The sequence below is a fragment of the Coregonus lavaretus genome, assembly GCF_964263955.1.
Source record: "Coregonus lavaretus genome assembly, chromosome: 11".
Classification (NCBI taxonomy): domain Eukaryota; kingdom Metazoa; phylum Chordata; class Actinopteri; order Salmoniformes; family Salmonidae; genus Coregonus; species Coregonus lavaretus.
The window spans coordinates 29,882,011-29,904,486 of NC_139998.1; the positions used below are offsets into that span (position 1 = coordinate 29,882,011).

General features: G+C 43.2%; 1 protein-coding gene across 1 annotated transcript in view; it reads right to left on the reverse strand.

The window, feature by feature from the left end:
* The window catches only part of LOC311137411 (semaphorin-4B-like), an 89,959-nt gene extending 67,965 nt beyond the window's left edge, over positions 1 to 21,994 (reverse strand). The window contains exon 1 of the mRNA XM_084171888.1: positions 21,750 to 21,994. The gene's annotated coding sequence lies outside the window, so the exon portion shown is untranslated. The remainder of the gene's footprint in view (positions 1 to 21,749) is intronic.
* Positions 21,995 to 22,476: the final 482 nt, after the last annotated feature.

Consider the following 22,476-nt stretch of genomic DNA (forward strand, 5'->3'; position numbering starts at 1 on the left):
CCATTAAGACAAAAAAAAAGCTCTTTACCTGAATCTCTTTTCAAAGATGTCTAGAAATGTACAATTTTTTTTGCTCTTGTAGGAAGCAGTCACTCCCCTATTGCTGACAACAAATTATGTATAACTGGGCTAATAACTTACTAACTAGGAAAGGATATAAACAAAATGTGCACAGGTAGCTAGCTACATGCAGCTCTTGCTTTGATCTCAAAACAAGTGCATCTAATCACGACAGCTCATGCTGTAAACACAGTTCAGTTCAAAGTAAATGGCAGAGATCCATATATGGCAATGGTCTATTTGCATATAGGCCTACTGCAGCTCTGTTTGTTTATGCCGCACAGGTCTGTGTAGAGTAAGGGTTGAGTCGTGCATGTCAATGCAATAGAATCCTACTCCGATGCATTCTGCCTACAACAAAATCTCTTGCATAGTTAGTTTTGTTTCGGTATGTTGCATTGAAAGTGGCTAATATTGCGTTGATTCAATCACAATAGCCACAGTAAAGGGAAACGTTGATAGTGTTAACAGGGAAAATTTAATTATATTTCAAAATTTTAGGTATATGATCACACCAGTAATAGATCCATTGCTGTATTACTTGTGAGGCACAGCTGAGTGAGCATACATTTAAATCATTTGCTTTTTATTTTTATTTTACTGTGCTAATGCTGCCTGCATCTGATGGTCAGTCTTAGTGGAGGAAGAGAGCAGAATGATGGTTCGCCTCTCAACATCCCTCCACTCTCCCTTTCCTCTACTGACTGACCAAAAAGGGACACCGTCTTCCAGCTGATGATGAAACTCGAGTCGCACCACATTATTTCTGTCTCATGCACACATTCATATTGTTACTCCTATGAACAGAGAAAGTCAAATATTCCTTGATATTAAAAAAGACCCAAGCCGCTAATAATAACAACTAAGCAAGCCTATAGATACACATTCCTACTCATTCATTACTGCTGCAGTGCTTGTTGTAGCGCTGAGTTGAAACAGGAAGAACTCGCATTTTATGGTTATAAAAGTGCTGAATGCAAAGTGTTGACAGCGCTGAGTAAGAACTTAAACATGAACTCACTCATAAAAACAGCAGCTCTTCACTGTATTCGTTGACAGTCTCTCTCTAGTTAAATACATTTACATTTTAGCAGACACTCTTATCCAGAGCGACAGGAGCAATTAGGTTTAAGTGTCTTGCTCAAGGGCATATCAACAGATTTTTCACCTAGTTAGCTCAAGGATTCAAACCAGCAACATTTTGGTGACTGGCCCAACCTCTTAACCACTAGGCTACCTGCCGCCATAGTTTTAAATGTTTTCAAATCTCACAGTATCAACTTTGCTTTAGCTTTCTTTTATGCCTGCTACGTTATTGCAGACACAGTAATCTGAGCCATCTGATTGGCCAGCGGTAGGCCTATAGTGCACTTGATTTGCTCTCCGGGCCCGCCGGGAAGGCAAAGTTTGTACCTTCAGACACATGAAATGGGTGCACCTACCGTCAGCAACTCGAAACGAATAAAAAGGCTTTATCGTTGTTTTTTTTACAGAAATGTTCAAGGCACTTCACGATCGACTGGTTGGTGACCACTGCTTTAGAAAGTTTAGTGAAGTTCGAACTCGTGCTTCTCTCTGTGGGCTGATATTTCTTCTGCACGGCAATCCTGGAGGAGCTGCGTGGCAGTCTCAAGGCTACTGCACGAGGGAACATTGCTCTTAACCTTAGAGGGAACATTGATCATAAACTATTGCTGAAAAAACATAGGCGTTATAGATTTGCATCCTCTGCCTTATTATGGATTGAGAGTTACCTATCTAATAGAACACAGAGGGTTTTCTTTAATGGAAGCCTCTCTCATGCAAATTCAGTTCAGTGTGGTGTACCACAGGGCAGCCGGCTAGGGCCATTATTGTTTTCTGTTTTTACTAATGAACTTCCATTGACCTTGAATAAAGCCTGTGTGTCTATGTACGCTGACGACTCAAAAGTATACACGTTGGCTGCAACAGTAAAACAAAAATACTGACACCCTGAACATAGAGCTCCAGTCAGTTTTAGAATGGGTAACCAGCAATAGGCTGGTGCGAAATATCTCAAAAAACGAAAAGCCTCATTTTTGGGATGAACCACTAGCTCAACCTCATTTAGATCTATTATTGAATAATGTGGTGATTGAGCAAGTTGAGGAGACTCAACTGCTGGGTGTAACCCTAGATAGCAAGCTGTCATGGTCAAAACATATAGACTCAATGGTTGCTAAAATGGGAAGAGGTCTGTCCATGATAGGGTGTTGCTCTGCCTTCTTGACATCTTAGTCGATGAGACAGGTCCTGCAGGCCCTAGTTTTGTCGCACCTGGACTACTGCCCAGCTGTGTGGTCATGTGCGGCAAAGAGGGACATAGGTAAATTAAAGTCGGTCCAGAACAAAGCAGCATGTATCGCACTTAGATGTACACGGAGGGCAAGTGTCAGTAACATGCATGTCAATCTCTCCTGCCTCAAAGTTGAGGAGAGATTGACTGCATCATTATTGGTCTTTGTGCGAGGTATTGATGTGTTGAAGGTACCAAACTGTCTGTTCAAGCAGTTGGCACACAGTTTGGAAACTCATCGGTACAACACAAGACATGCAACCAGACAAGCACACCTAATTAAACTTGCCAACTAATCATCAAGCCCTCAATGAGTTGAATCAGGTGAGTTTGTCGGGGCTGCAACAAAAATGTGTGCTGTTGGGGGTACTCGAGGACTGGAGTCGGGAAACACTGAACTAGGGGGATAAAACCAGCATACAGTCCTCCCCTCACTCACTCCTTTGTTTGTGGATTCCAGCTATGCATGAAATGGCCAAATACCAGCATCTCTCCTCCCGGTTCTCCTCTGTGAACGTCTCCCACTCCTAACTATCAGCAGGGATTCCTGACTGGATAATGTGACCAACACTTCCAAGTTTAGAGGTGGACAGAATCATCCAACTACAGTATAACGAGCCTGTGACTTCTCAGCCATGCGAAATGTTCAGTTGGTCTTCACAAAATTGGATAATTGATTAAGAATATATGATCACAAAAAAACAAGACCTATGACTTGTTTATCAGTCACTCCAGGATTCCGCGATTCTGTGATTTCTTTTGTTGTTGTACAAATTCAACAATTCCCACCATATTATGCGTGGGCTTGCAAATTTGACCAATCACTGCACTATTTCTGCATAAAACAGTAAAGTCATCTCAATATTTTTTTGGCTGCAAATTGGATAACATCCTTGCATACTGCCATGCAAATATCACAAAGAATCCCTGGAGGGACTAGTTTATAGTAGAAAAGCAATTAAAAGCCTTCTATTATCAGTGGTCTGCAGTCAGGAGTCTGGGAGGGTCAGCAGCACCATTAGTGGAGTAAAGGGCACAACCTGGAATGCTGGGAGATATTGAATCACTGCAGAGGGGGAAGGGGAGGCGGAGGCTGCCATTGTCCAAGGCTGATTCCATTCATCACACACAGCAGCTCCACACTGGTGTCAAAGAGGAGCACACCAACACCATCACAGTGAGAAACACCTCATATAGCCACGTTTAGAACAACATGGCGGCGACAGAAACATTGCCCTGTTTCTAGCTCTTAGACAACTTTGCTCTAGTTTTGTTTTGTTATTTCTTACATTATTTGCTCATAAGGTTTTTGGTATTATTACCTACAGTCGGAAATAACTTTTGGATATTAGATCGGCAGTCACTCACCAGAAATTTGGGCAGAAATTTGACTTGCCTGACCTCGATTCTTTGTTTGAACTTCCCGATGCAGCTCTATTCATCCCGGGGGCTGCACCAAAATGGTGACGCCGGAGAAGAGGTAGAAGGAGTGGGACCATAGTCGGAGTCAGGCGGTGTGCATACCATCCACCGCTTCAGACTATATTATTCACTAACGTTCAGTCCCTGGATAATAAAGCAGACGAGCTCAGGGCGAGGATCTCCTTCCAGAGAGACATCAGGGACTGTAACATACTCTGTTTTACAGAATCATGGCTCTCTCCGGATATATTGTCCTCGTCCATTCAGCCAGCGGGGTTCTTCATCCATCCATCGAACGGACAGGAAGAAAGAACTCTCCAGGAAAAAGAAAGAGGGAGGGGTTTGTTTCATGATTAACAACTCATGGTGTGATTGTGGTAACGTAGAGGAACTCAAGTCCTTTTGTTCTCCCGATCTGGAATACCTTACCAGCAAATTCCGATCGCATTACCTCCCGAGATCATTTTCTTTGGTCATCATCACTGCGGTGTATATTCCCCCCCAAGCCGACACCACGACGGCTCTAAAATAACTACACTGGACTATGTGAAAACTGGAAACTGCATATCCTGAGGCTGCATTTATTGTAGCTGGAGACTTTAATAAAATACATCTGAGGAAAACGCTACCAAAATTCTATCAACACTTCTCCTGTGCTATAGGCACAACATGGACCCTGGATCATTGCTACTCTCCCTTCCAGTACGGCTACCAGTCCCTCCCCCGCCCTCCCTTCAGCAAAATAGATCACACCTCCATTCTGCTCCTCCCCACCTATAGGCAGAAACTTAAACAGGAAGCTTCCATGGTAAGGACAGTTCAACATTGGTCTGACCAATCGGAATCTATGGCTCAAGATTGTTTTGATCATGCAGACTGGGAAATGTTCTGGGTCGCCTCAGAATAGTATTGACGTATACACTGACTCGGTAACAGGGTTCATCAGGAAGACCATAGAGGATATTGTTCTCACTGTGATGATTAGACCTTATCCAAACTAAAAGCTGTTGATAGATGGCAGCATTCGCAAAAAAACATGGTCGTGTACAAACAGACCAGCTACGACCTCCGTAAAGCACTCAGAGGCAAAACGATAGTACAGGGACAACTTGGAGTCGCAATTCAACGGCTCAGACAGGAGATGTATGTGGCAGGGACTCTAGACAATCATGGATTATAATGGGAAAGCCAGCCACGTCATGGACACTGACGTCTCGCTTCCGGATGAGCTAAACACCTTCTTTGCCCGCTTCGAGGTAAACAACATTGAGCTGCCAACGCGGGCCCCTGACGCTCACGAGGCCTGTGTGCTCTCATTCTCCTTGGCCGACATGAGTAAGTCCTTTAAGAGTGTTAACCCTCGCAAGGCTGCCGGCCCAGACAGCATCTCAAGCCGAGTACTCAGAGCATGTGCTGACCAGCTGGCTGGAGTGTTTATGGACATATTCAATCTCTCCATATTCCAGTCTGTTGTCCCCACTTTCTTCAAGATGTCCACCACTGTTCCTGTACCCAAGAAAGCAAAAGTAACTTAACTAAATTACTATCGCCCCACAGTACTCACTTCTATCATCATGAAGTGCTTTGAGAGGCTAGTTAAGGACCATATCACCTCCACCTTACCCGACACCCTAGACCCACTACAATTCACATATCGCCCCAACAGATCCACTGAAAACGCAATCGCCATTGCACTGCACACTGCCCTATCCTACCTGGACAAGATAAATACCTATGTAAGAATGCTGTTCATCGACTAAAGCTCAGCCTTCAACACCATAGTGCCCTCCAAGCTCATCATTAAGCTCAGGGCCCTGGGTCTGAATCCCTCCCTGTGCAAATGGGTCCTGGACTTCCTGACAGGCCGACACCAAGTGGTGAAGGTAGGCAACAACACCTCCACCATGCTGATCCTCAATACGTGGGTCCCACAAGGGTGTGTGCTCAGCCTCCTGCTGTACTCCCTTTTCACCCATGACTGCGTGGCCACGCACGTCTCCAACTCAATCATCAAGTTTTCTGACGACACAACAGTGGTAGGCCTGATTACCAACAACGATGAAACAGCCTACAGGGAGGAGGTGAGAGCTCTGGCGGAGTGCTGCCAGGAACATAACCTCTGCCTCAATGTCAACAAAACAAAGGAGCTGATCATGGACTACAGAAGACAGCAGAGAGAGCATACACTCATCCACATCAACAGGGCCACAGTGGAGACGTTCAAAAGCTTCAAGTTCCTTGGTGTGCACATCACTGACAACCTGAAATGGTCCCTTCACACAGACAGCATGGACTTTTCAACCACAGGAGGCTGAATACATTTTGCTTGGCCCTTAAGACCCTCACAAACTGCTACATATGCACAATTGAGAGCATCCTGTCGGTCTGGTACGGAAATTGCAACATCCGCAACCGCATGGCTCTCCAGAGGGTGGTGTGGTCAGCCTAACGCATCACCAGGGGCACACTGCCTGCCCTATAGGACATCTACAGCACTCGGTGTCACAGGAAGGCCAAAAAGAACATCAAGAACCTCAGACATGCGAGCCACGGCCTGCTCACCCCGCTACCATCTAGAAGGCGGAGACAGTACAGGTACATCAAAGCTGGGACCGAGAGACTGATGAACAGCATCTATCTCCATGCCATCAGACTGCTAAACAGTCACCACTAGCCGGCTTCCACCAAGTACCCTGCCCTGAACCTTAGAGACTGCTGTCCTACAGTGCATTCGGAAAGTATTCAGACCCCTTGACTTTTTCCACATTTTGTTACGTTACAGCCTTATTCTAAAATTGATTAAATAGTTTTTTCCCCTCATCAATCTACACACAATACCCCATAATGAAAAAGCAAAATCTGGTTTTTATAAAAAAAATTTTTTAAAAAGGACAAAAGGAAGCTGAAATATAACATTTACATAACTATTCAGACCCTTTACTCAGAACTTTGATGAAGCACCTTTGGCAGCGATTACAGCCTCGAGTCTTCTTGGGTATGACGCTACAAGCTTGGCACATCTGTATTTGGGGAGTTTCTCCCATTCTTCTCTGCAGATCCTCTTAAGCTCTGTCAGCTTGGATGGGGAGCGTCGCTGCACAGCTATTTCCAGGTCTCTCCAGAGATGTTCGATCGGGTTCATGTCTGGGCTCTGGCTGGGCCACTCAAGCACATCCTGCGTTTTCTTGGGTGTGTGCTTAGGGTCGTTGTCCTGTTGGAAAGTGAGCCTTCGCTCCAGTCTGAGGTCCTGAACGCTCTGGAGCAGGTTTTCATCAAGGATCTCTCTGTGTTTTGCTCTGTTCATCTTTCCATCGATCCTGACTAGTCTCTCAGTCTATCTTGGTTTCATCAGACCAGAGAATCTTGTTTCTCATGGTCTGAGAGTCTTTAGGTGCCTTTTGGCAAACTCCAAGCGGGCTGTCATGTGCCTTTTACTGAGGAGTGCTTCTATCTGGCCACTCTACCATAAAGGCCTGATTGGTGGAGTGCTGCAGAGATGGTTGTCCTTCTGGAAGGTTCTCCCATCTCCACAGAGGAACTCTAGAGCTCTGTGAGAGAGACCATCGGGTTCTTGGTCACCTCCCTGACCAAGGCCCTTCTCCCCCGATTGCTCAGTTTGGCCGGGCGGCCAGCTCTAGGAAGAGTCTTGGTGGTTCCAAACTTTTTCCATTTAAGAATGATGGAGGCCACTGTGTTCTTCGGGACCTTCAATGCTGAATATATTTTTTGGTACCCTTCCCCAGAACTGTGCCTCGACACAATCCTGTCTTTGAGCTCTACGGACAATTCCTTCAACCTCATGGCTTGGTTTTTGCTCTGACATGCACTGTCAACTGTGGGACCTTATGTAGACAGGTATGTGCCTTTCCAAATCATGTCCAATCAATTGAATTTACCACAGGTGGACTCCAATCAAGATGTAGAGACATCTCAAAGATGATCAATGGAAACATGATGCATCTGAGCTCAATTTTCGAGTCTCATAGCAAAGGGTCTGAATACTTTTGTAAATAAGGTATTTCTGTTTTTTTTTAAATACATTTGCTAAAATTTCTAAAAAACCTGTTTTCCCTTTGTCATTACGGATGATGGTGTGTAGATTGCTGAGTATTTTGTTGTATTTAATCAATTTTAGAATAAGGCTGTAACGTAACAAAATGTGGAAAAAGTGAAGGGCTCTGAATACTTTCCGAATGCACTGTACATAGAGTCATTGAACACTCGTCACTTGAATAATGTTTACATACTGTTTTACCCACTTTATATGTACAGTGGGGAGAACAAGTATTTGATACACTGCCGATTTTGCAGGTTTGCCTTCTTACAAAGCATGTAGAGGTCTGTAATTTTTATCATAGGTACACTTCAACTGTGAGAGACGGAATCTAAAACAAAAATCCAGAAAATCACATTGTATGATTTTAAAGTAATTAATTTGCATTTTATTGCATGTCATAAGTATTTGATACATCAGAAAAGCAGAACTTAATATTTGGTACAGAAACCTTTGTTTGCAATTACAGAGATCATACGTTTCCTGTAGGTCTTGACCAGATTTGCACACACTGCAGCAGGGATATTGGCCCACTCCTCCATACAGACCTTCTCCAGATCCTTCAGGTTTCGGGGCTGTCGCTGGGCAATACGGACTTTCAACTCCCTCCAAAGATTTTCTATTGGGTTCAGGTCTGGAGACTGGCTAGGCCACTCCAGGACCTTGAGATGCTTCTTACGGAGCCACTCCTTTCGGGTCGTTGTCATGCTGGAAGACCCAGCCACGACCCATCTTCAATGCTCTTACTGAGGGAAGGAGGTTGTTGGCCAAGATCTCGCGATACATGGCCCCATCCATCCTCCCCTCAATACGGTGCAGTCGTCCTGTCCCCTTTGCTGAAAAGCATCCCCAAAGAATGATGTTTCCACCTCCATGCTTCACGGTTGGGATGTTGTTCTTGGGGTTGTACTCATCCTTCTTCACGGCGAGTGGAGTTTAGACCAAAAAGCTCTATTTTTGTCTCATCAGACCACATGACCTTCTCCCATTCCTCCTCTGGATCATCCAGATGGTCATTGGCAAACTTCAGACGGGCCTGGACATGCGCTGGCTTGAGCAGGTGGACCTTGCGTGCGCTGCAGGATTTTAATCCATGACGGCGTAGTGTGTTACTAATGGTTTTCTTTGAGACTGTGGTCCCAGCTCTCTTCAGGTCATTGACCAGGTCCTGCCGTGTAGTTCTGGGCTGATCCCTCACCTTCCTCATGATCATTGATGCCCCACGAGGTGAGATCTTGCATGGAGCCCCAGACCGAGGGTGATTGACCGTCATCTTGAACTTCTTCCATTTTCTAATATTTGCGCCAACAGTTGTTGCCTTCTCACCAAGCTGCTTGCCTATTGTCCTGTAGCCCATCCCAGCCTTGTGCAGGTCTACAATTTTATCCCTGATGTCCTTACACAGCTCTCTGGTCTTGGCCATTGTGGAGAGGTTGGAGTCTGTTTGATTGAGTGTGTGGACAGGTGTCTTTTATACAGGTAACAAGTTCAAACAGGTGCAGTTAATACAGATAATGAGTGGAGAACAGGAGGGCTTCTTAAAGAAAAACTAACAGGTCTGTGAGAGCCGGAATTCTTACTGGTTGGTAGGTGATCAAATACTTATGTCATGCAATAAAATGCAAATGAATTACTTAAAAATCATACAATGTGATTTTCTGGATTTTTGTTTTAGATTCCGTCTCTCACAGTTGAAATGTACATATGATAAAAATTACTGACCTCTACATGCTTTGTAAGTAGGAAAACCTGCAAAATCGGCAGTGTATCAAATACTTGTTCTCCCCACTGTATATACTATATTGTAGTCATGGCTCATCCTATGCTACTGCTGTACATACCCTTTCTATTCATATACTGTCCATACTGTCTTTACACACCAGTATACACTGAGTGCAGAAAACATTAGGAACACCTACCTAATATTGAGTTGCACACCTTTTTGCCCTCATAACGGTGTCAATTCGCTGGGCATGGAATCTACAAGTTGTCGAAAGCGTTCCACAGGGATGCTGGACCATGTTGACCTTTGAGGGGTGGACCATTCTTGATACACACGGGAAACGGTTCAGCGTGAAAAACTCAGCAACGTTGTAGTTCTTGACACACTCAAACCGATGCACCTGGCACCTACTACCATACCCCGTTCAAAGGCACTTCAATCTTTTGTCTTGTCTATACATCCTCTGAATGGCACACATGCAAAATCCATGGTGCAATTGTCTCAAGGCTTATCCTTCTTTAACCTGTCTCCTCCCATTCATCTTCACTAATGTTTTGTACACTCAGTGTATGTACCGTACCAGTCAAAGGTTTTGACACACCAACTCATTCCAGGTTTTTTTTTTATTTTTACTATTTTCTACATTGTAGAATAATAGTGAAGACATCAAAATTATGAAATAACACATGGAATCATGTAGTACCCAAAACAGTGTTGAACAAATAAAAATAAATGTTATATTTGAGATTCTTCAAATAGCAACCCTTTGCCTTGATGACAGCTTTGCACACTCTTGGCATTCTCTCAACCAGCTTCACCTGGAATACTTTTCCGACAGTCTTGAAGGAGTTCCCATATATTCTGAGCACTTGTTGGCTGCTTTTCCTTCACTCTGCGGTCCGACTCATCCCAAACCATCTCAATTGGGTTGAGGTCGGGGGATTGTGGAGACCAGGTCATCTGATACAGCACTCTCCTTCTTGGTAAAATAACCCTTACACAGCCTGGAGGTGTGTTGGGTCATTGTCCTGTTGAAAAACTAATGATAGTCCCACTAAGCGCAAACCAGATGGGATGGCATATCGCTGCAGAATACTGTGGTAGCCATGCTGGTTAAGTGTGTCTTGAATTCTAAATAAATCACAGACAGTGTCAGCAGCAAAGCACCCCCACACCATAACACCTCCTCCTCCATGCTTTATGGTGTGAAATACACATGCAGAGATCATCCGTTCACCCACACCGTGTCTCACAAAGACACGGCGGTTGGAACCAAAAATCTCAAATTTGGACTCCACACCAAAGCACACGTTTCCACCGGTCTAATGTCCATTGCTTTTGTTTCTTGGCCCAAGCAAGTCTCTTCTTCTTATTGGTGTCCTTTAGTAATGGTTTCTTTGCAGCAATTCGACCATGAAGGCCTGATTCACACAGTCTCCTCTGAACAGTTGATGTTGAGATGTGTCTGTTACTTGAACTCTGTGAAGCATTTATTTGGGCTGCAATTTCTGAGGCTGGTAACTCTAATGAACTTATCCTCTGCAGCAGAGGTAACTCTGGGTCTTCCATTCCTGTGGAGGTCCTCACGCGAGCCAGTTTCATTATAGCGCTTGATGGTTTTTGCGACTGTACTTGAAGAAACTTTCAACGTTTTTGAAATGTTCTGGATTGACTGACCTTCATGTCTTAAAGTAATGATGGACTGTCATTTCTCTTTGCTTATTTGAGCTGTTCTTGCCATAATATGGACTTGGTCTTTTACCAAATATAGCTATTTTTGTATACCCCCCTACCTTGTCACAACACAACTGATTGGCTCAAATGCATTAAGAAGGAAATAAATTCTACAAATTAACCTTTAAGAAGGCACACCTGTTAATTAAAATGCATTTCAGGTGACTACCTCATGAAGCTGGTTGAGAGTGTGCAAAGCTGTCAAGGCAAAGGGTGGCTATTTGAATCTCAAATATTAAATATATTATGATTTGTTTAACACTTTTTTGCTTACTACATGATTCCATATGTGTTATTTCATAGTTTTGATGTCTTCACTATTTTTCTACAATATAAAAAATAGTAAAAATAATGAAAAACCCTTGAATGCGTAGGTGTGTCCAAACTTTTAACTGGTACTGTATATATATTTATATACATTATGTGTTTATATATTTAAATTCCAGTCTCTGACATTGCTCATTCTGATATTTCTTAATTCCTCTATTTACAAATTTTTCGGGATTATTATTATTTATTTTTCAATTGCTAGGTATTACTGAACTGTTGGAGCTAGCATTTCACTGCACCTGTGATAACATCTGCAAATCTGTGTAAGCGACCATGATTTGATTTGTTTGGAGTACACAGGTCACACATTTAGCTCCCCTCCAGGTCGAGCATTATTTAAAGAGGACAGACACTCACATTCCCCAGCTCACCACTGTTTAAAATAGAACGGTATAATGCGTGTAACATGGACATGCAAGAAAAACAGGTGTGAACCCGAGTGTGACGGACAGCATGCCCTGAAAAGACAATTTTCCAATCCTCACACGGACACATGAGAAACTCTGACCCACGTGTAAACATATTCCAAATGTCTTCCCAAAAGTATTTCACAGGCCGGCTTGTGTACAGTTAAAATAAGTCACAGGTCGGGTGATGTGAAAGCCTGAGGCACCTTGTAGTACATGTGCCATGTTTCTGTTCACGTCTCATAGGGGTTAAAGGCAGATCTTAGGCTCTCTGAGACAGCCGAGCAAACACAGGGTTCTGGCTAGGATCCATGTCCACAGCCATTTCCGACATCATGCCACTGTGACTGCTCTGCTCTGGACTGGGAAAACACAGGAGATTGCTAGCTGTGCTCCCAGAATGCCTGGTTGCAGAGTTCCCATGAGTAAGTACACAGTAATAGGACTCCCTGAAGGCCCATGTTTAACCTTCAGGTTACAAGTGGCTGCCACTCCATGACCCATCCCCCTCTCTCGCTGCTATCAACCCCTCTCTCACTCACGCTATACATCCACCACAGCAGTACCAAACAGCTCTCTCACATTAAGACCCTTGCATTTATCATAGCACCTCAGTCCCAGCTGGCTTTCACAAATATTAAGTGACAGTCAGTCATCTTAATGGTGGATGGGTCCTCCGAGAGACAGTGTTTCAGCTCACTCACATTACTTAATATGGTTCCTCATTGAACTAAGCACTGTTGAGAGGGGGATGGGTTGGGTGAGGTTTGAAGTTTATTTACATTCCTTGTTTTTACGACCAGAACGAATTGCATAACCTAATTTGTGATCCACTTCACACACGCACAAGCAAGTGTGTACACACGCGCACACATGCATGCACCCACGTACACACACACTCACCCAGGTACTAAGCCAACAAATAAAGAAGAGGAATCAGAGTAATGCTGAGAAAAGACCCCTGGGATTATATGATGAGTGTGATTGGAAGCATGTGCTAGAGCGTGGCCAGGGAGGGTTGTGCTGTGCAAAGATACTACAGTGTGATGAATTTCTTATTTTATTTTTCTCGGAGCAGAATCACTAATCTGTAACAGGTTGTCCATTGCACTCACATTGTGACGCTTCAGTGCACAGAAGCACTGTTTTTCTTTTTTTGCTTCGTGCCCCTCAGCTGCTGGAACACCAAATCAAAAAAGGCCTTCCACTGTAGCTAGAAACAGCTATGAAATATTATTTACTTTAGGCCTTACATTATTACTTTTAATGTTAGGTTATTCGAATATTCAAATATCCGAACGGACGTTAGTATTCTGATATTTGTGTGAGTATACATTTTTGTGAAAAAACTATTATAGGTCTGTTTTAACACTGAAAATGCTTTTTCTAAATTCAACTAAAATATCCATGTGACATTGTTACATAAAAGGATATACCACGACATTTCAAATGATTAGTTAAATAAAACAACAAACTTTTCAATGTAGTTTTTTAACAAACTTTTCAATGTAGTTTTTATGACGTGCACCCCATAACAAGACTGGTGGCCGACCGGTAGCCTTCACATGTGTAGATTGTTGATTATGCTGGCTAATCAAAGCGGCAAAGAGGCTCAATGAGTAGCAAGTGGAGGGAGAGTTCACTAATGCAATGCAAGAGTGAATAAAATTACAGAATTAAAAGTTATCAAAATGAGAAGGATTAGGCTACAACGAGCAACCAACAGGTAGGCCAGTGGCGGCTCCTGAAAAAATTCTCAGGAGGGGCAATTTTTCTGATGATTTAGGTGACCTACACACATTTTAAAAAAGATATGTCCAGCAACAACATGAAGACAGGGGCAGCATATAAGTCAATACCAGAAGCATTTATTGACTGATCTGGGGAGATGGATTCCAGTTTCTGTGACAGATTATAAATAATCTCTGATGCCTTTGTTATATTAGCTTTTGGTTGAATGTACTGTCGTAGTAAATATATAATGTTATAGCTTGGTCTGACTAAAATCTTGTGCATGACCCATTTTGTGTTGGGCGTTTGTTTTCAATCAATGCTGTTCCTATCCTATAACAATGGACAAAAGAGTCCTATCTTGTCAGCCTTGTCAGCAGGTGGCCAAGGACAACACCCACGCCATAGGTCTCTCAGTTCTTCCAACTCACGAGTTCTTGCTCTGAGGACACACACACACACACACACACACACACATCATCACTGATAACACACACACACACACACACATCATCACTGTTAAACACACACACACACACACACAAAAATCCCCTCTCTTTAGGCTGAACATTTGAAGACAGAGAACCCGACTCAGAGCCAATGCAACAGTGGAGGGGACCTCGCCCAACTCATCAGGACCAATCAGAAGATCAGAACTACTAGATTCAACCTACATCATTTATTGTATAAAATGTCTGCACACAATGTTTTCGGGGCTCTCTTCTCCCTAAGAGTTTGACGAACGAGTCCGTGCACGCGATTCCAGATATCTTTACCTCTGAATAAACTGCCTTTATTATACCATATCCACCCTGTCCAAAGTCTCTACTTGGTCTCAGTTCTCCAGTAAACTTGTGATTATCAACAGTACACAACGGTAACAAACAATTGGGGGAACTCACGGGGCAGATAGTAAGGTCGCAATGACACAGAAAGCAGTTCAATGTCGGGGTACAGAGTCGCTCTCTTACCAGGATCGCGGTCCGCTCTGACCAGGGTGAAGCCGGCCGGCTCCACTTCTCTGTCCGGGACTCTGTCATCCAGCCAAGTCTCCCAGCTGTATTGGGATTCCGCTGCCAGCAGCGTTTTCATTATTTAGTCCGTTCGTAGCGGGTATGTACACGATCAACAAGATCAGTCCAAAACCAACCACTGGAAATCCATGGTTGGCAGAATGTTTGTAAACTAAGTCTACAAATTAAAAACATAAAATAACGCCACACTGCAGGTCGCAACAGAGACGCTGCTAGCCGCTATTGTCTTAGTTACGTTCATGGTTACGTCACGTATGACGAAAGCGCGTAAGTGCAAGCCCACAGACACCCATAGAGAATGTATTGAAAGCTTTGAAATTTGAAAAAAATAGATTTTACATGACAGGCTATGAGAGACTTCTGGGCGATTTTCAACTTGACTGAAATCGCCCCAAAAACGGGCGGGGCCATTTGAAGCACGACTTTAGCCTGATTTGACATTTAGTGGCTGGCAGATCAGACGTGAACACTGATAACTACTGTTGCCGTGATATAATTGATTAGGAAAAAAAGTCCCTTCCTTTTCCCGTTTGGCAGTGCGTCGCCCATATCGCCCTATTGAACAGGCCGTCCCTGAGGTAGGCTGTTGTTTTATCTGAATGGGGTTGGGGCATGGCTGCGAGAATATGTTTTGTGATGGGGTTATTTCACCCCGCTCTGCTGACAAGTATTTTTCTCCATTAAGGCCTAGTGCACTAATATGGTTTAAAAATAAATATATATATACAGTGGGGAAAAAAAGTATTTAGTCAGCCACCAATTGTGCAAGTTCTCCCACTTAAAAAGACGAGAGAGGCCTGTAATTTTCATCATAGGTACACATCAACTATGACAGACAAATTGAGAAAAAATAATCCAGAAAATCACATTGTAGAATTTTTAATGAATTTATTTGCAAATTATGTTGGAAAATAAGTATTTGGTCACCTACAAACAAGCAAGATGTCTGGCTCTCACAGACCTGTAACTTCTTCTTTAAGAGGCTCCTCTGTCCTCCACTCATTACCTGTATTAATGGCACCTGTTTTAACTTGTTATCAGTATAAAAGACACCTGTCCACAACCTCAAACAGTCACACTCCAAACTCCACTATGGCCAAGACCAAAGAGCTGTCAAAGGACACCAGAAACAAAATTGTAGACCTGCACCAGGCTGGGAAGACTGCATCTGCAATAGGTAAGCAGCTTGGTTTGAATAAATCAACTGTGGGAGCATTTATTAGGAAATGGAAGACATACAAGACCACTGATAATCTCCCTCGATCTGGGGCTCCACGCAAGATCTCACCCCGTGGGGTCAAAATGATCACAAGAACGGTGAGCAAAAATCCCAGAACCACACGGGGGGACCTAGTGAATGACCTGCAGAGAGCTGGGACCAAAGTAACAAAGCCTACCATCAGTAACACACTACGCCGCCAGGGACTCAAATCCTGCAGTGCAAGACGTGTCCCCCTGCTTAAGCCAGTACATGTCCAGGCCCGTCTGAAGTTTGCTAGAGTGCATTTGGATGATCCAGAAGAGGATTGGGAGAATGTCATATGGTCAGATGAAACCAAAATAGAACTTTTTGGTAAAAACTCAACTCGTCGTGTTTGGAGGACAAAGAATGCTGAGTTGCATCCAAAGAACACCATACCTACTGTGAAGCATGGGGGTGGAAACATCATGCTTTGGGGCTGTTTTTCTGCAAAGGGACCAGGACGACTGATCCGTGTAAAGGAAAGAATGAATGGGGCCATGTATCGTGAGATTTTGAGTGAAAACCTCCTTCCATCAGCAAGGGCATTGAAGATGAAACGTGGCTGGGTCTTTCAGCATGACAATGATCCCAAACACACCGCCCAGGCAACGAAGGAGTGGCTTCATAAGAAGCATTTCAAGGTCCTGGAGTGGCCTAGCCAGTCTCCAGATCTCAACCCCATAGAAAATCTTTGGAGGGAGTTGAAAGTCCGTGTTGCCCAGTGACAGCACCAAAACATCACTGCTCTAGAGGAGATCTGCATGGAGGAATGGGCCAAAATACCAGCAACAGTGTGTGAAAACCTTGTGAAGACTTACAGAAAACGTTTGACCTGTGTCATTGCCAACAAAGGGTATATAACAAAGTATTGAGAAACTTTTGTTATTGACCAAATACTTATTTTCCACCTTAATTTGCAAATAAATTCATAAAAAATCCTACAATGTGATTTTCTGGATTTCTTTTTCTCATTTTGTCTGTCATAGTTGACGTGTACCTATGATGAAAATTACAGGCCTCTCTCATCTTTTTAAGTGGGAGAACTTGCACAATTGGTGGCTGACTAAATACTTTTTTTCCCCACTGTATAGCACCCTTACTTCCCGCGGCTATGGGTTGGGGAGAAAGTGCAGCATGTAGCCTCAATTAGCCTAGCTAGCTATAGCCAGCTAGCTTAGCTATCTTCTCTAGGCTACTCCAGTCAAGACAGGCACTGTTATATGGGTTAGCTAAGTTAGCTAGTCTTGGCTGTAATTTAGTTGCCTTGGCCAGTGGCTACTGCGTCTCTCTCTCGCTCTCTCCATCTGCTCGCTCCCATCTCACACACACACACCCTCTACAGCTGCAGCAATAGAGCGCCAGCCTCTACCCCTTGCGTAGCAGTGCTCAGGTTAAAAACGTACAGTATGTTAAAAAAAAACACATGTATTTCGAATATACGGATATCCAACCCAAATATCTGACCAAAATTCATGATACTATTCGAATAATGAAATTATTTAAAAAGCACAATATAGATATTTCCACTGTACTTTGGCATTGAGAATACCACTATAGAAACATACATTTACAGTTCATATCCAAGGGTATAGACCCCATCCATTATATCACACAACGAAATGTCCATCCCCCAATGGGATACTAGAAGTGAGTAGCTGGAGTGTGTATCTGAGGTATTGATATAACAGGCACCGTCCTCTACTAACGAGCCAAACTCTTTGTGACAGCGTCATACAGGCAGCTCATTGTCAAGGTTTCTATACCCAGAATCCTGTTGCCAGCTGTTGTCTTTACGGATCAGACCAAAAGAAAACACCGGGACAAGGTCATCAGCACAGGCAGGCTTTTCTTCTCCTCGCAAATGTGCCACAGACGGGGAAATCAACACATTTCCAACTGAATTAGGTAACAGAATTCACCTTGTTTAAAGAAGATATCCATTGTTCTGTCCTCTCATTCTGAGAGGAACTCCCTCTGACAGTTTTTTGTAAAAAGCTTGAATATCTCTTGTAGTTCTACAGTTGCTGTTTTTGTTGTCTCCTATAGCATATCCATGGTTGGGATGGCTATCCTATGTCCCGCTAATCACATAATTGGACTACACCTCCAGGCTATAATGAACTGGCCTGCCTCTGAGGGATACTTCACATTCGATAGTGGTTCATATTGCACTTCAGTGATACTGTATCTAGGCTATGTAGTGCCGAATAGATTGATGTTGACACCCTATTTTGACAAAAACGTAGGCACTGTCCAATGTGCACTGGTAACATCATGCATGTCCTAGAATGAACTACCTGTACACACAACTATTGTATAGGTTAACTCACCGTTTCCCAAACTATGGGTCGCAAGCCCAATGTGGGGTCGCCTGATTTGAAAATGTGGTCACGAGAGAAACTCTGAAATAGAATAAATGCAATCGCACTTGGTTCATAGAACCGGGTTTACGTCAGTAACCTCCGGCAGCCACTAGATGCAGTTGTAATAAACAGAGTGGTTTAATTTTTTTCCCTACAAATGTGGCTTTATCTTTTGGACCGTTTAAGCTAAAAAATATTATGACACATCACTGAAAGATAAGACTCTCAGGAACACGTACAGTTGAAGTCGGAAGTTTACATACACTTAGGTTGGAGTCATTAAAACTCGTTTTTCCACCACTCTACACATTTCTTGTTAACAAACTATGGTTTTGGCAAGTCGGTTAGGACATCTACTTTGTGCATGACACAAGAAATTTTTCTAACAAATGTTTACAGACAGATTATTTCACTTATAATTCACTGTATCACAATTCCAGTGGGTCAGAAGTTTATATACACTAAGTTGACTGTGCCTTTAAACAGCTTGGAAAATTCCAGAAAATGATGTCATGGATTTAAGAGCTTCTGATAGGCTAATTGACATCATTTGAGTCAATTGGAGGTGTACCTGTGGATGTATTTCAAGGCCTACCTTCAACCTCAGTGCCTCTTTACTTGACATCATGGGGAAATCAAAAGAAATCAGCCAAGACCTCAGAAAAAAGATTGTAGACCTCCACAAGTCTGGTTCATCCTGAAGGTACCACGTTCATCTGTACAAACAATAGTACGCAAGTATAAACACCATGGGACCACGCAGCCATCATACTGCTCAAGAAGGAGACACGTTCTGTCTCCTAGAGATGAACGTACTTTGGTGCGAAAAGTGCAAATCAATCCCAGAACAACAGCAAAGGACCTTGTGAAGATGCTGGAGGAAACAGGTACAAAGTATCTATATCCACAGTAAAACGAGTCCTATATTGACATAACCTGAAAGGCCGCTCAGCAAGGAAGAAGCCACTGCACCAAAACCGCCATAAAAAAGCCAGACTACGGTTTGCAACTGCACATGGGGACAAAGATCATACTTTTTGGAGAAATGTCCTCTGGTCTGATGAAACAAAAATAGAACTGTTTGGCCATAATGACCATTATGTTTGGAGGAAAAAGGGGTTGACTTGCAAGCCGAAGAACACCATCCCAACCATGAAGCACGGGGGTGGCAGCATCATGCTGTGGGGGTGCTTTGCTGCAGGAGGGACTGGTGCACTTCACAAAATAGATGGCATTATGAGGAAGGAAAATTATGTGGATATATTGAAGCAACATCTCAAGACATCAGTCAGGAAGTTAAAGCTTGGTCGCAAATGGTCTTCCAAATGGACAATGACCCCAAGCATACTTCCAAAGTTGTGGCAAAATGGCTTAAGGACAACAAAGTCAAGGTATTGGAGTGGCCATCACAAAGCCCTGACCTCAATCCTATAGAACATTTGTGGGCAGAACTGTAAAAGCGTGTGCGAGCAAGGAGGCCTACAAACCTGACTCAGTTACACCAGCTTTGTCAGGAGGAATGGGCCAGAATTCACCCAACTTATTGTGGGAAGCTTGTGGAAGGCTACCCGAAACGTTTGACCCAAGCTAAACAATTTAAAGGCAATGCTACCAAATACTAATTGAGTGTATGTAAACTTCTGACCCACTGGGAATGTGATGAAAGAAATAAAAGCTTAAATAAATCATTTTCTCTACTATTATTCTGACATTTCACATTCTTAAAATAAAGTGGTGATCCTAACTGACCTAAGACAGGGAATTTTTACTAGGATTAAATGTCAGGAATTGTGAAAAACTGAGTTTAAATGTATTTGGCCAAGGTGTATGTAAACTTCCGACTTCAACTGTATATGTCTTCTGGTTCCCTCTACCAGCCCACAAGCCGTGCAGGTCTCATTAAAACAGAGTGGACAAGACCAGGCACTAAATCAGACTGGGGGAAAAAGAACATCATCAATGATAATGTTATTTTCTACACAGAAGATCATACAAAATTATTACCTGATGATCTTCTGAACTACCCAATACTTTCATGATGCATTTCAGTCATTTCAAACCATACTTCCTTCAGATTGAAATACTGTCAAAAGTAATGTCAGACTGATTTGTAATAGACTGTAATAGCCCAAATTCAAAAAGTAAACACTGGCCATCGATTGCATCACTTTCTTCACATGGTGGGGTGTTGATTTCTTTAATATATCAAAATGAGGTTGCGGGCAAAAAAGTTTGGGAACCTCTGGGTTAAGTTATGTACACTAAGTACTTGGAAAACCCTGACTCTTCAAAGAAAGGCACATGTTGTAAGAAAGGTTGTCTTGTTTACGTCTTCATAGACTGGATTCAGTTTCCAGTTCTGTAATAATGAACACACCTCTAACACATTGGCAGGCATTATGTCACGACTGTGGTGCCAGCAGAGTGAGGGTGAGAGGTTTGAATTTCACACAGTAACACCTGCAGCCTCTGGCCTGAAGATGCCCTGCCAGACCTACAACCACTGACTGGCATCACAACTCATACCACCACAACAGTCCTGCTGCACAGCACAACCTGAAACCTCTATGGGAGAAAAGGCATAATCATGCTAACACACTCTCAAATGAGACCTCATGTCGCTTTTTTGTTTGTTCTTTCCCTTCACAGAGTTCACGGAAATGTCCTGTGCTGGGAGAGGATTTGAGTGCACTGGCTGCCACATTCACTGACTCATATCTGTAGAGATAGGCCCCATTCCCTGTCTCACACTCTGTGCCACAGTCGTTCTCTGGTTTAAAGAGCTGGAGAGACTGAGCCGTCATCTCCACTAGAAAAAACACTGCTTTACTATGGTCCCTCACGCACAGGCCAACAACCCTTTAAATGTGAACACACCCAGGTAAATAGCTGTGTAAATACAGAGAGAAAAATGCTGAGTGATCTCTTTAGGCAGGAGGATCTAAACATACCCAAACATATAGCTTGCCACTACATAGAAGAAGGCAGCCCTTTAAAAACCCCTCTGCCCTGCTATCACCTTGTGATAAAAACTTACTGGGGAGAGGCTGTCTCATGTCAGCACACACCCACTCTGGTAATGTATACTTAGAGAGAGGGAGAGCAGCAACAACTAACCCCATGCAGACAGAGAGAGCCATAAAGTAGCCCTAAGCCCATAATGCAGCAGAGGCAGCAGAACGACAGCACACAGAGAATGACGTCATTTCACAAGGTAACCAAAACCACATGAGACACATCAATGATTAACTGAGTCTACGCTCAGCACAGTTAATAAATACAGGGCTGCCTCTATAGTAGTGGCTTGTAGTTACACTATTCTTGTACTTACACTCTTTCCAGCACTTCTCTGTACCAAAATGATCTTCAGATTTTAAAAAAAGCTTCCTTTTAGGGTGAATCAGAGATTGAAGTCCTTCAGGGATTGAGTAATAGAATAGCCAGTATGTTATCCAATATAGAGCAGTTAGAGTACCGGTAGTTAAGGGCTCCTGCTGCCTACTCTGTGTCTGTGTCTGCCTTCTCTCTCTCTCTAACAGTCTGACACACTGTTGTAGTACAGCCTGCCTCAACTCTGGCCACTCTCCACTATAGCCCCTCCCCTCACACACTGCTGCCAGAGAGAGAGCAAGAGAGGAGGAGAGAAGGGGCTCGGATATTCTGATCAAATCAAATCAAATCACATTTTATTGGTCACATACACATATTTAGCAGGTGATATTATAGGTGTAGCGAAATGCTTGTGGCCTTAGTCCTAGATCCAACAGTGCAGTAGTATCTAACAATTCACAACAATACACAAATCTAAAAGTAAAATAATGGAATGAAGAAATATATAAATATTAGGACGAGCAATGTCAGAGTGGCATTCTACAGAAGTGGGGGAAGAAAGAGAGGTGGAAAGGATACACCCACAGAATGGTTTTCTCTTAGTTTTGATTTCTGTTTCTATCTGATGAATGAACTAGGCTTAAACAATGGAACCATTTAGAAGCGGTTTGAAGAAGAAAAAATCTAAGCCTGTTTAATTCAATCAAAAATTCACTTTGTATTTGACT